General features: G+C 41.4%; 1 protein-coding gene across 2 annotated transcripts in view; it reads left to right on the top strand.

Annotated features, from left to right (window-relative positions):
• The first annotated feature begins 614 nt into the window (after positions 1-614).
• LOC117544719 (carbohydrate sulfotransferase 15-like) overlaps positions 615-13424 on the top strand; it is a 32859-nt gene continuing 20049 nt past the window's right edge. Inside the window, exon 1 of one of the 2 annotated variants that reach the window (XM_034214069.1) lies at positions 615-838. The gene's annotated coding sequence lies outside the window, so the exon portion shown is untranslated. Of the gene's footprint in view, positions 839-6082; positions 6161-13424 lie in introns of those variants that run through there. The other variant, XM_034214078.1, reaches the window with a different exon arrangement.

The raw sequence follows: 13424 nt of genomic DNA, 5'->3' as shown, positions 1-13424 counted from the left end.
CAACCGGGAATACTGCAGATACTACAACAAACCACCATAAGCCACTGGGAAGTTTTTCAAGGTTTTTTTCATGCAACCTTTAAATACTGAGAACCACAATGAGCACCGTTTTGAGCTCACGCATAGGAAATGCCAATTAAAATGAATAATATTGGGGTGAAAATCTGAATGGGGAAAGAAAACCAAAACTTAGAGTAAGTAAAACAAATGTGCTTTTGAAAATGCAGGTGAAGTGACCCTTTAATGTGTTATTTATTATGTTTATTACAATTAAATTCTAGTAGAGGTGCATTTCCTGCTTGTAAAGAAATTATAGTCTGATGTTGCTCTTTAGTAAGGGTCCCCTGCTCCCTCCCCCTTTTGCTGCCCCTCACCTCCCCACCATTAGAGAGACATAGACACAGAGAGAGAGACAGATAGAGAGACGAGCGAGAGGAGAGAGAGAGAGAGAAGAGAGAGAGAGAGAGAGAGAGAGAGAGAGGAGAGAGAGAAGAGAGAGAGAGAGAGAGAGAGAGAGAGAGAGAGAGAGAGAGAGAGAGAGAGAGAAGAGAGAGAGAGAGAGAGAGAGAGAGAGAGAGAGAGAGAGAGGAGAGAGAGAGAGAGGCTGACTCCCACCGTCCATATCGGGAGCTTGAGAGAGAAGCAGAAGAGAAAGAGAGGCTGTCACAGCGCGCAGAGTCTACAACTTGTTCACATGTAACCGCCAGCGGATTGGAAACAAAAAAATAATTACACGGATTTACAAAATGCCATTAATCCCGTGACCGGAATGGAAATATACTAGCCGGCAATGAGAAGTTGTTCGATCCGGGTGGTCGCGTAAAGAAGAAAACTAATGGTAGGGTTTTATTTATTTCACACAGTATCATTTCTCCACGATGTTTAGCCATGTGTGTTTTGCATCTCATCAATGCATCTGCAGTTCTTGTTATTGTCTCCATCAGTTCCGAGGAAGTTCGTGCCCTCGGTGCAGAAATGGAAAAGTTTTTTGAGGATTTGACTGTGGGTGCCCTGTAACGACTGAGACATCGCCAATATAACGGGCTCCTTTCAGCGGACAGGCGCCCGCTGGCCGTATAGAATGAATGGGTCACTATGTATTCTAATCTGACTCGGGAGTGGACTCGGTTTAAAGTGGAAGAAGGAGCTGCTGCTTGAGTTAACAGCATGTCCAGAAAGATAATTAGGCAGATGTATCAATTATAATCGGAAACATCAAATCACAGTCACGAACTGTTGCAAAGGGAGTTATTTTATTCTACAAAAAACACATTTTCTCACATGTTCTATCAGCAATAGTGAGGCTTCCATTCATGAGATGCGTTGTTACCGTAAGAGCCAAAACAAAAGGATCTCCCGCTGACCAATGGGAGGCAAGGGAAGCCTCAGGAGGGACGGGAGTGGTCCTCTCTTCCCTTTGTCCTGTACCTGAGACACCCAGCAGACCACAGACTGCCCGGAGGCAAATGTGGGATGGCTTGGGAACGCTGGCCAGATGGATCACCATGCGTTAAAGAGACACATTGTTTTTTAACCAGTTCCAGGTGCCTGAAGCAGATTCATCTTATAGTTCTCATTCAGATCATTACATGTGATGAAGTGTGTTCAGGATCTGAGGAGCCATCACCTGCTCATTAAGCTTCCCTCAGCTCACACCACAACAGCCTTAATTGACATTTATAAACAGTTAACAGATCTCTGCCAGACTCATTTAAATGCATCTCAGGACATGCTGGGAACATCTATACAGCACGTGGTTATAATGTGGATTCATGTGAGGGCTTAATGGGTTAATGGTTAAGACATGCCCTCGGGTTGCATCACATCACCTTAACCTCTTCCTTCTTCCCCTCATTACTTCCAAGTTGAAGGAGTTAATGTGCAGAGTAACACAGAGTGTGTTAATTACTGTACTTGAGCCTTGTGCACGTAAAGCTGCTTGCCAGGACATAACGGTTTTATACAGAAAGTGTTCAGACTAAACTAAACTAAATCAGAGGCTGAGGGGGTAAATAGATAATTCCAATGAGAGAAATTTGATCAACTATTAAAGAGGCTGGTCGTTTATTAAGGACATTTCTATTATTTGGGTCTGAAATTGTCACAATATGCTTATCTAAATCACTGTAAACTGAATATTTAGGATTTTTCAGACTTTAAATTAGACACACAATCAGATCATTTTGAGGTTTGACATTTAATGGGCATTTTCTTTTTTGTGTGTGACCTTTTACAGACTAAACTAATAATTTAATATGATATTACTTGCTAAATAGCACTTGGCTCTTTAAAGCACACATGTCATAATGATACATACTAAACCTACTATGTGAACATGTGATGCACAGTGTGTGTGTGTAACAGTTTGCTTACAAGTTGACAGAGTCTGAGTGGGAAGCTGCGATGTAGGCGTCGTAAATGTCGTGGGGGATTCTCTTTCTCGCTGCGATATATTATTACACCGTGAGTGGGATGGATGATTAGAATGATTTAAATGCCAGCACTGGGTGTATAGTGGAGTGTGCGTGGCCTCCAGCAGGCACTCTGTTTTGTTTGAGCTCATTGCATCTCTCCCGCCGCAGATTTCCGTGTGTTTAGTGACTGAATTACTCCAAGATAAGTTGAGCTGCGTTATCTCCAGCTGATCGTTCTTGATTTAGATGCAGCGTAAACTTCCGTGTCTGTATCGGGGCTGATGAAGTATTCATTCAAAAGGAACTTAAAGTAAATAAACAATGAATCACGCTGCCATCAATGACAAATCTGCATGTGAAGCAGGGCTTTGTGCAACATGATAAAGAGCATGCAAGAAGAGACAATGAATATTTATGTCATAACTCGTCTATTAAATATGAAAAAGCAAGATGTTACGGCCTTTCAAACAGACATGTCAAGGATGAATTTTGCCTCTTTGGTTTTCATTAGAAATACCAGTGATTCTTCTTTCAGAGACAGACCAGCTGTACACTCTTAATTATGGCAACACAGACAAAGAGGGAATGCCTTTGTTATTGAAATCCGTATTGGATATTTCCCAAAGGGAAGTCAATTCAATTGAAAGGGCTGAGGGAATCTCACAGAATTCAATCAGAAAGCACTTCATCATGTGAACTGAGAAGAATGTGGCGGAAAACATGCAGAGCTGTTGCCCTTTTCAGATGTACAGAGGTCATTAGACACTGACAGTGATAATGCATCCTGTTTGGACCAATCCAGAAGCGCAGACTGCATTAGTTTCAGTCCAGAAGATAAAACAACAAGTGATACTTCAAAGCTGTCATTTGTGTGTGTGTGTGTGTGGGGGGGGGGTGCTTCCGGGAATTGGCTGGCATTAGTTGACTGCCTCATGTTGTCACAGTATTGTGCCTTTGTGTCATTTGCTAAACATGCGCAGTGAATGTTTGTGCAGCGGAGCGGCTTTTATTAGCGGAGACATGTGGGTTCCAATTGAAGACTTTCATGTGAATTGTTCTGCCATCATGCATTTAACGTCGCACAGATTTAACACGCTGGTGCTCCTGTGTGTTTGCACAGATTTCATTTTCTAAAAAGTGGAGAGCTCTCTTTAACACTAGTACTAATACATCTGAGAAAAATATGCATATTTGGAAATATATGCATATTTTGTCAAAGCCCCGGCTTGTGTTATGATTCATAAAAAGACACTAGAACTCAGAACACTTTGCTGCCTGACATCCTGCCAACGTTCTCTTGCTCCACTTTGTCTTTTGTGAGGCTTTTGTGAGACATTTTGCACCAGACTGGGTAACCGACCGTCCTAAAGCCTCACTGTCTCACGTTTGAACAGCCCTTCAGATGCCCTGCGCTCACACGTTTTCCCAGTGACTCACGCATTCTGGCCCTGCTCAGACACCTTTTTTTCTCCCCTTCTGTGGGATACATGCAGCCTGAGAGCCTGAAACAGCACTCTGTGTTTCTCAAATGAAGCATTTGACCTCTCTTTTAGGGGTTATTTCAGTCACTGCTGCGGGAAGGTTAGTGTCAAGTGTTCATCGGTGTGCAACACTAACACACAACAGGGTCAGCTGACTGCCCTTCAGACAGTATGCAATGTTCTTATGGATTGAAGCTTTTGCTTGACCAGAGTTGGCCTTTTCTCATTAAAAAAGAACATAAATAATCCTAACACAATGGTGGATCAGAAAGTAATTGTAAAATGTTTCTGATAACCAATTAACTTTTTCAACCAAAATGGCAAACCATTTATTGGATCGATTGTGATAATTTGCTATTTTTTGTTATCATTATAAATTGAATAATTGGTGGTCACCTTGGGTTTTGGGAAATTGGACCATTTTTCATTATTTCTTGAAATTCAAAAGACTAAATGATTAAATAAAAAATTAAACAAAAACTTCTCTTCAGCAACGTTGGTTCGTCCCCCAATTATAAGAGCTATAGCATTAAATAGCGTATTAACACAGCACATCCTGAAATTATAATGGATGCATACATATTTCTCATCAGTATGCAGATTGAGTTTTTGCATCAACATAAACAAACCACCGACTGTCAGATGCTGTTTTGTTTTGTGTCTCTATTTAAAGTCCAGTCCTGCTGTTCAGCGGCTGATCAAAACATGTCAGCTTTTAAGATGCCGTCTCTGGCTCCACTCCTGTCACCAGTAACCCCTTTGTTGCATAAATGTTTCATAGACAGACTGCTGTGTTTGTGAGCTGGCAGCCAAATGACAGCGGGCTCCAGTTTTATTCTGAATGATCTGTACTGGGAGACAGTATCTGACTGAGCTCAAGTGCAGGAGTTGGACTTTGAAAATAATGGTGCATGCAGGAGCCCAGTGATGGATGGATCCTCCAATGAAGTTATGTTATGTATTCCTGATGAGAGTAGTGGATCAGCAGCAGGATTTATGCGGCTGTAGAGCAACGACCACTCCAGAAGATGTCGTCTGATTGAAGCAGCGGTCCGAGGCTATTTGTCACCGTGATGGATGAGCTTCCGGTGATTAAGCCAACATGCTGACGGACATTAATCTGTAAACGTCTTGCGTGGAAGTTTTTTTTTCTCGGGTGTTATTGGCTCTAGTAAACACGGATGAAGCCTGGCAGGATCTTGCATGCTTAAATCTTGTCATAGCCTGTAAGGGTTACACTTGTTAAGTGTACATTTCACTGGTCTTACTGTCATTAACTACAGTACAGAATATATCCCTTTAAAAAATGTCCCACATTAACATGTAACCGCACACGCTTTATGGACACGTTGGTTTTTCAGATGCAAACTTGCTATATTTTCGCCCCCATAGTGATATATGACCTGTAATTTGTCTCTATGCATGGATGTATTAAGATAATTGGATATAGTGTTGGAAGCAGACCTCCGTTCATTCCTATACAAATTGCTCAGTGGCCCATGAAGCCAACATGGCCTGAAAGAAAAACCTTTGCCGATCTTCTGCATCCATGGGCCCCATATGTAAAAGTGCTATGTTGCTTTTCGTTAAAACCCCGCATACCGTCACGTAGCACTCGACTGTCTCTTGGCTATTAGCGCTATTCACAACTCTTAGGGTCCTGATGATTTGAATGAGGGCTATTCAAGTGTTTGTACTGGCAAGATATCAGCTGAACATTTTTTTTAACTCTGATTTACGGACATATCTTTCCCAATGTAAATCAACAGTAAAAAACGATTTCTGTGCTAAAAAGCTTCACGTGAAGACACAGAACTTTTACATTTTCCAAAAAAACATTTACTTCAACGCCTACGCACTTCCTGGGGACTCACCTCTATGTAAGTCAGAGTTAAAAAGGAAGTGAGATCATTATCACTGTACAGTATATGAAGCTATACTAGCAACACATGAGGTGAGAACTCAACATGTTTTCAGAAAGCGTGAGGTTGTTCACATGCGTGTGACTTGTTATTGACATATCTGTATGACACCTTTCTGCAGTTAGGCTTGGAGGTGCTGAGAAGGTATGTCTGACGTCTCAGAGTTGCTGTGTGCCGCTGCCAGGTTCAGGGGTCATTGCTTGTATTAATGACGCATGCGAAAATAAACTGGCTTTTATTTCCCTCACCATCTGTACCCGGGCCAGTTGTGCTGTATGGATGGAGTCTGGCGCCTGACAACTGCCCCCTTTTGTTGCTACTTTGATTTATGAGACAGTGTGGGGTGAGTGGATACAATTACTTATGCAGAGAAAACACACATTTTCACAATTATGTAAATATTCCTTCATTTTAAATACAAATAAAGACGTACAATATTAGTTAAGGTTTATTCCTATGGACATTCAGTACATTTTCTCGAAAAATATCTGCATTTATTCTCTGGCTGGCTTTAAAGGTAAACACTGTGCTTGAGGTGAAGGGAAATGAAAGTACTTGGCACCCAAGCACTGCAATTTGTGTCAAAGCATATACTCCTCCTCAGAGTTATAACTCTAAATCTTAATGTGTCAGCCTTTGAAAACCCCTAGTTAAAGCAGATTTACACCTGGATTGGATGTCCCCATATGCCCAAAAGGCGTTTTCTGCTAGACGGTCGGCCGTAAAAAGTGAAATGTTCACATCACGTCTCCAACAGTGAACATCAGTTTCTTTCAACCATAATGTTTATTTGTCCTTAACCAAGTAGTTTTAGAAGTGGCAGCTCAGAAAAGGCTCTTATAATTAGGTTACTGTCCTCCTGAGTTACATGCATACATCCAGAAGAGAAATTCAATTGAAAAACAATAATTCTGGTGTAACACACATTACTTCTAAAATCTATATGCACACACTGCCACTACATCATGATGCGTTCAGGTACTGCCATGGAATCCCTTAGGTTAGCAAAAAGAGCCAGCATTAGTGTGTGTTCCTGTGTGTGTGTAGACAGTATCTGTCTTCCAGATGTCACTCTAATGGGCCTCCACACAGACCTGTGGGGATCTGAACAACAGTGCTGAGGAGAGATGTGCTAATTCTCCAATTACCTCCGGCTACTTCCTTTAAATGAGCAACCGTGAAACCTTACAATGCAACAGTCATTTCTCGCTAACACTTTCTGTGTTTTTTTAATGACCTATAAACCACTTAGATTGTTCCTCATGATTAAATCTCATCACTGAACTGCAGACAGGTTCAATTTCTACACAATCCTCCAAGTAATGTAAAATAACGTATATGGTGGTGACAGTTGCCTCCAGGGCTAATTCAACCACAGCAAGATGCAGCTCTTAACTATCTCAGACTGGTAAACAACAAAAAACGTGCATGCACTTGTCACCTACAGTAGCTGCATGTCAGTCTGAGTTCAAAGGTCAACATCGGGTTCCGTTTACCAGACAGCCTCAAAATGTCCAGCTGAGGCGTCAGACGCACCTGCGGGGCTGTTGGCATTTTGCAGGCTCTTTGGGAGCGAGGAGACACACTCCGACCTGGCCTCGGGTCACAAGGAATTTGTACAAATGTTATGTTCATCGCTGCAGCTATCACTTTGTGGGATTATCCCTGCCAAGTTAATTTGGAGCTGGAGTTTCATATCTGTGCAGGCAGCCACTGCCAGAATGAACCTTTGGCGACATTTTTACACTTTGCAAGATGGATGTGCTGTTGTAGTTACGTTTCTCCCCCTCACTCCATTTATCACAACGTGGCCAAGCAGGTAGATTCAAATGCTTCTTTGTTGCTGCAATTTACTTCCAGAGCATACTAAACAGCACAGATGTATTATTGTGATTTATGCTAAACCTCACAGTCAAATGACAGTGCAACTGATGCTTCCGCGAGAGAGAGGTGGAACATATTGGCAACCTTAAGAAATTAAATTAATCCTCCGTATTAAAAAGGAGCGCTCTTTATGCTCACCCTTAATTTGGAGAATTAACCTGCCTGCCCGTCTGTTAAGCCTGGAGAATGTGTCCAAGCCTTCATTATTGTAGAGTCACATGTATAATGTAGAAGATAAAGTTGAAAATCCGCAAGCCAAGTTAATATTATGGATCTACTGGGATGCCCTGGAGTAGCCTTCGTAAAACCGTTTCCATCAGGCCAACCCGAAGCCGCAGCAGAGCAGCAGTAAGCCAGCAGACTCCGTAATAGCCCACGCTTTGTTAATTCATACGTTTTTCTTGGCAGTCATAGGCTAACAGTCAATCCGTGCACACATCCCTATCTGGCAGGAGGCTCAGCGCAGTTAGAGATGAAACTGACTGTTAACTAGGTGTGAAACGCTACTGCACAGGATTACTATACGTCTCCTGCAGAATTAAAAAAAGAAACAGGAAGGTGCATGCCCTGAAAACATCACAGGCCTGTGGTGCTTTTCATCATCACATGTAGTCAAAGATAGAAATAGTCTTTAATAACTTGGCTGACTTTTTTTTAAATTACTGGGCGTCAACAGCTGATGCATCTGCAGAAAAAAGCATTAATTTTTCCACTTGTGCCGGGTAACTCTTGGAATCCTCACACATGCAGGATTTTACGAAGACTGTGGTTGGATTTTTGGGAGAAACTCAAGTTTTCCTCCAGCTTTACTTATACTGTAAGTAAACACGTTTGAAGGAGGTTGAGAAAAAGTAGACGAGCAGCTCATCAAAAGGAAAGTTCTAGCCATCTTTCATTTAATAAATGAGCTCCTTTTAGTTGTCTTTCGTGGCTTCTGTGAGTTCAGTTTATTTCAGTCCAGGGTACCATCACCATCATCATCTTCTAAAAGCTAGGCAACTACTTAAATGATATGCGCGTACTGAGAACAATGAATAGATAGATAAAACATCCCAAGTGTCCCTTTCATTACGATTTATGAGAGGTGCATTAGTCAAGGATAAATGAAAGTCTTTACACTTCTAGACATTACGAATTCATTGCACAACCAAAGTGTTGTACCCATGCGTTACAGTAGGTGTAGTGTAGTGACATGTACTTTCATAATTTCATATAATTGCAACGTTGGCAGCTAACAAGATGGAAACTGTTTGCTAATTAGGCTAAAGTGTGATAGATTTAAAACAATTAAGTCCTGATTTCATTGAATTATCCAAACAGAATAATAAGGTGCCATTGACAATAATGTCAGCAATGTCAAGTAAAAACCTCCCATCTCCACTCCGGATGGCTTACATCTTCCTCTTGGTGTTGCAAATATCCTACAAAACCTTTTGAAAAACTGAACACTTCAAGCTTTGTTTGTACTAAAACCGTTGTTTACAACCTGGGCTTTCAGAATAATCCAAATTGTTTCAAAAATGGAAACAGAATCGCAGGAACCTAAATATGCTCAACAAAATCATGTTTACTTTTTCCAGTATTCCTCAAACCTTTATGTTCACAACTTCTGTTAGGAACACACTTTCTCAACACTTAAACCCATGTCTCCAATTATTCAACTTTACTGGCTCTCATGATAGTCCCATTGAGTTTGAAAAATACACTCTGCTTTTATATGTTCGCACAGATGTGCAATGAAGGCACATTTCAGCAGTGGTTTACCAACTTAAAGTGCAGTCTGATTCCAGAGCAGAGAATAGTGTTTACAGATGTGTCCTCATGTCAATTGTGTCAATGTGCAACAACAAGTGGATGGAAAAGTACCCTGTAACTGCAATATTGTTTTAATTGTAAATATAGCTTTAAAGTCCTACCCGCAAAATGTTTTCTTCCTTTAATACAAGTTGTTATGTTAAATGTCCTTTAAGCCGATTTGGATTGGAGCCATTAATGCTGCACTGTGGGTTCTGAGGCATTCCACAAGAAACAGTAAACATTCCCATTGGATTAATTACCAACTGCTTTCCCCCCCGGCTCTGTCTGCTTCTTGTCAAAAAGGAACAGTAGATTGAACTTTAGTCCGCATGTAGAGAGACTGCCAGTCGGGTCTCAGACAGAGGAGGTGAGCGGGAGCAGGTGTTGGTGGAGTGATAAACAAGTGAGAAGGTGGTCGTCTAAAGGAACACGTCAGGTTAGGTAAAGGGTCAAATGTTACCATCTACCAGTAAAATGGTGTTCTTGCTTATATTCATAAGTAAAAAAACAGGTGTTAATGTGATCCCCAGATAATTCCACATTTAGCTGGACCGTCTGTGGGAAGCCAGGTTCTTTAAACACCATCTAGGAAAAAGGTTGTTGTGCTGAGTTGCTAGAATTAGTCAATTTAAATGTTTCATGCTGCATGCGCCACCCACATTTAAACAAGACTGAAGGGAATGAGGAACCCATTTCACAAATCTCCAAAACATTAAGGCCTCCTACGCAGTACTGAGCATCCATGAATCAAAGTGATTTCCTAACTTTTCGTTCACTTTGCTCACGTCTTACTTACAATGAGTTGTCTCTATCAGTAAGCATTCTGTGTCTCCTATGTCTATTATTTCAACACGCATCTCAAAATCTGCCATCAAGACAGCTTTATATTTGAAGAACAATGACACGGATCAAGAGGAAAAAACATCTGACCATTGACACAGAAAGATAAAAGCAGAAACAAAAGATAAAGTGGAGAAACTGATTTTAACTAAAAAAAATCACTGTTAGAAAGATCGTATCCAAAAATACATTAGCAGGAAGAATACTAAAATACACACAAGGCTGTCTTCCGAATTATTGGAATTCATCGGGGTATACATTTTCTAAAGTTATACAATAAGTTACAGACACATCCGAGTTCATCCTGATACATTATTCATCGGGAGCTGCTGTGCGAACGCATGTTTTGCATATGCCCCTCAAACTTGAAGCTCCTTCTCATTCAAAAGAGAAATCCTTGATTGTGTTAGAGATGCAGCTCTTCAAATAAAATGACCATTTTTATTCCAAATTTCATGTAAACTAAGCTCCCTTCCCAGATTAGACAAATGAACTCCCACCTTTCTTTTCATCTCTACATTATCATTTTCAGTCTGGATTTAGCCTCAGTGTAAGCGTTCTGCGTAGAGACAAGAGCACCCCATGCTCCTCATAACATATCCATTACCGCAATCAATAATTTAAATAGCAGCCATTGGTTTTTTTTATGCTTTTTAATGACACCATCATAAGCACTTATCCACCTCAGAAGGAGCCCAGGCTGACGGAGGCTGCCAGTGAAATTAAAATAATGAATAAAAGATAAGCTGGAAGAAAGTGCTGAACTGGGACTTTGAGTGAGATCCCAGCAGAGCAGCAGTTATGAATCCAGGGCAGCCACCCTCAAAGTGTTGATAATTTGACCCGGCGGCTCCTCGGTCAGGTCGCGGTCAGGTCCTCTGGTCTCCTGGGGGCGGGGGGGGGGAGGGCTGCTGCCTGACTTCCTGCAGATTAGATTCTGATCTTTGGTCAAGAGTATGTGTGATCTGGGGGAACGTGATGGCCGACTTCTCCCTGGGTGATATGATGAATGGAGCCACTCTGAGCCACGGTGAATACTGATATTTTCCTTCATTGTCTGTGTTACATGGTTGTGATTTATATGATTAGATTGGGCTACATACCCCGGGGGACGCTAAAGAAGGAAGTGTCGTATTAGACAGGTCATAGGGCTCCTGCTCGCTCCATCATCAATGGGCTTAATGGTTCTGTAGAGATGTAGCCCCATGCATGCAATCATATTTCCAGATGCTCTCTTGCACTCCCGAGCCTTTGTAAGGAGTCATTTCATGCTTCAGCGGCTCGCTTTGGTTCCCGCTTCATTTACTGTCTCCACTGATGCCTTTTCCAATTTATTTCATTTATCTAAATAAATGCTCGATAGTTAAGGCTCATCATTTTCATTTGTGTTATGTATTTATTGCGACACTTTTCTTTTTGAAGATTAAAATAGGATCCAAAACAATTAATAGTATGAAGATTTGGGTAAACAATGCAATACACTTGAGTTTAACCCTTTCTTTCCCTTCCTGGCTGCATGAGAAGCTCCCACTTTATGATTTCCCACAATTCTTATGCCTCAGAGGCATTAAAGACTGTCCTTTTTCTACCCTTCTATTTTTGTAAACTCGATATCTAAGGAACGGGAATTTATTCACTCGATCACAATAAGAATAGCATTTGGTGGTCAAATGTCACTGACATCACAAAGCGTGTTTTTGGCCATAGCTCGAGCATTCATATGACAATTTTACACAGATGTGTAGTAGGGAAACATGAAGGAGTCACAACATTTTGGACCGACACAGATGTAAACTGCAACTTCTCTGGTTGGCAGATAATACAATGAGAAAGTAATTCTGTCTCTTTATTTTTATAATATTTAGAGACGGCTTCGTCACAAGAAGACCACATTTACTGTAAACTGCAGTGAGCAATATATTTATGCAGCAGGAAACAACGTTTGTACTGTATGTGGGGTAAAATCTAGTAAGTGTTATTATCTTAGGAGTGGCAAAGTGACAAACTCCATTCAACATGTTACCCAACTTTACTTTGTACAGATTGTCTAATTGTACCATAAACAGATTGCTCACAGAGAATAGGCTAAAGATTTAAACGGGTTGTCGTCGTATCTAAAATCAGCAAGGATGTTAAGGATTTTTTGTCTTTATATTTGTTTAAAATCAATCTGCTCCACAAAAATAATCATGACTTGTTGCTGGAATTAAGTGAATACAACGTGACACCTATCCACAGTTTAAGGTGAGAGATCCTGTCCCTTTAAGATCCTCCTGGCAAATTAAAATAGCCTTGACACTGGAAGAGGCAGACCTCAGTGTCATCAGCAGCTATTTATCACCAGCCCACTTTAACCAATCACAAGGTTGCTTCAGTGTCACATGTCAGGCTCTGTCTCATAGCTGTATTACCCCTGCAGTGGCCTCACGCTGAACTTTAATTATTGTGAGTGGCCTGGTGGAAAAACATCTTTCCCCAGCTGACACAGCGATGACACCCTCTTTGTTCCTTCTTCCGACTGCTTCCATCGCGCTCTTGCCCGACAGTGCTTCCTGTGTTTTTCGTGGACGTTAACCAAAATCCACTTCCCTTCCCTGAGAATTGTTAAGAGGTCATGGCAGTGAGGGGATTTGAAGACTGTTTCTCACAAGAGCCCACGTGTTAAATGAATGTTTACAGCCCTGTGGCCAGTATTGGCTTTAACAGTCAGCTCATCATCTATTTGTGTAGAAAAAGCCATACCGGGAACCTGCCCGAGCCTGAAGCCATGTACTGTTATTCTGCTTACATTCTGAAGTCATTAGCAGTTTACTCCTCAGTTGTCTTGCTTATTTGCTTAGGAGGATCTGTTACTGGTCCTAGATGGGAAATGGCTTTGCAGAAGAGCTTGTTCCAGAATGACTAACAGCTTTTTCCAGTATGACAGTGAATGGTTGAAATCGGTATATTAGAGTAGGTCGAGAGTCCTCCTGGGCAGCTGCACACGAGGACTCTGTGGACAGAATGTGCTATTCTATCCTCAAGGTCTCCCAAATCTCTTCATCATGGGGTTTTTCATCGTCATTGTGTCCTCATTCCTCCACACC

This window comes from Gymnodraco acuticeps, unplaced genomic scaffold (genome assembly GCF_902827175.1).
Source record: "Gymnodraco acuticeps unplaced genomic scaffold, fGymAcu1.1, whole genome shotgun sequence".
Classification (NCBI taxonomy): Eukaryota; Metazoa; Chordata; class Actinopteri; order Perciformes; family Bathydraconidae; genus Gymnodraco; species Gymnodraco acuticeps.
Note: the sequence above shows the minus strand (reverse complement) of the source record. Positions and strands in the feature narration are given on the sequence as shown.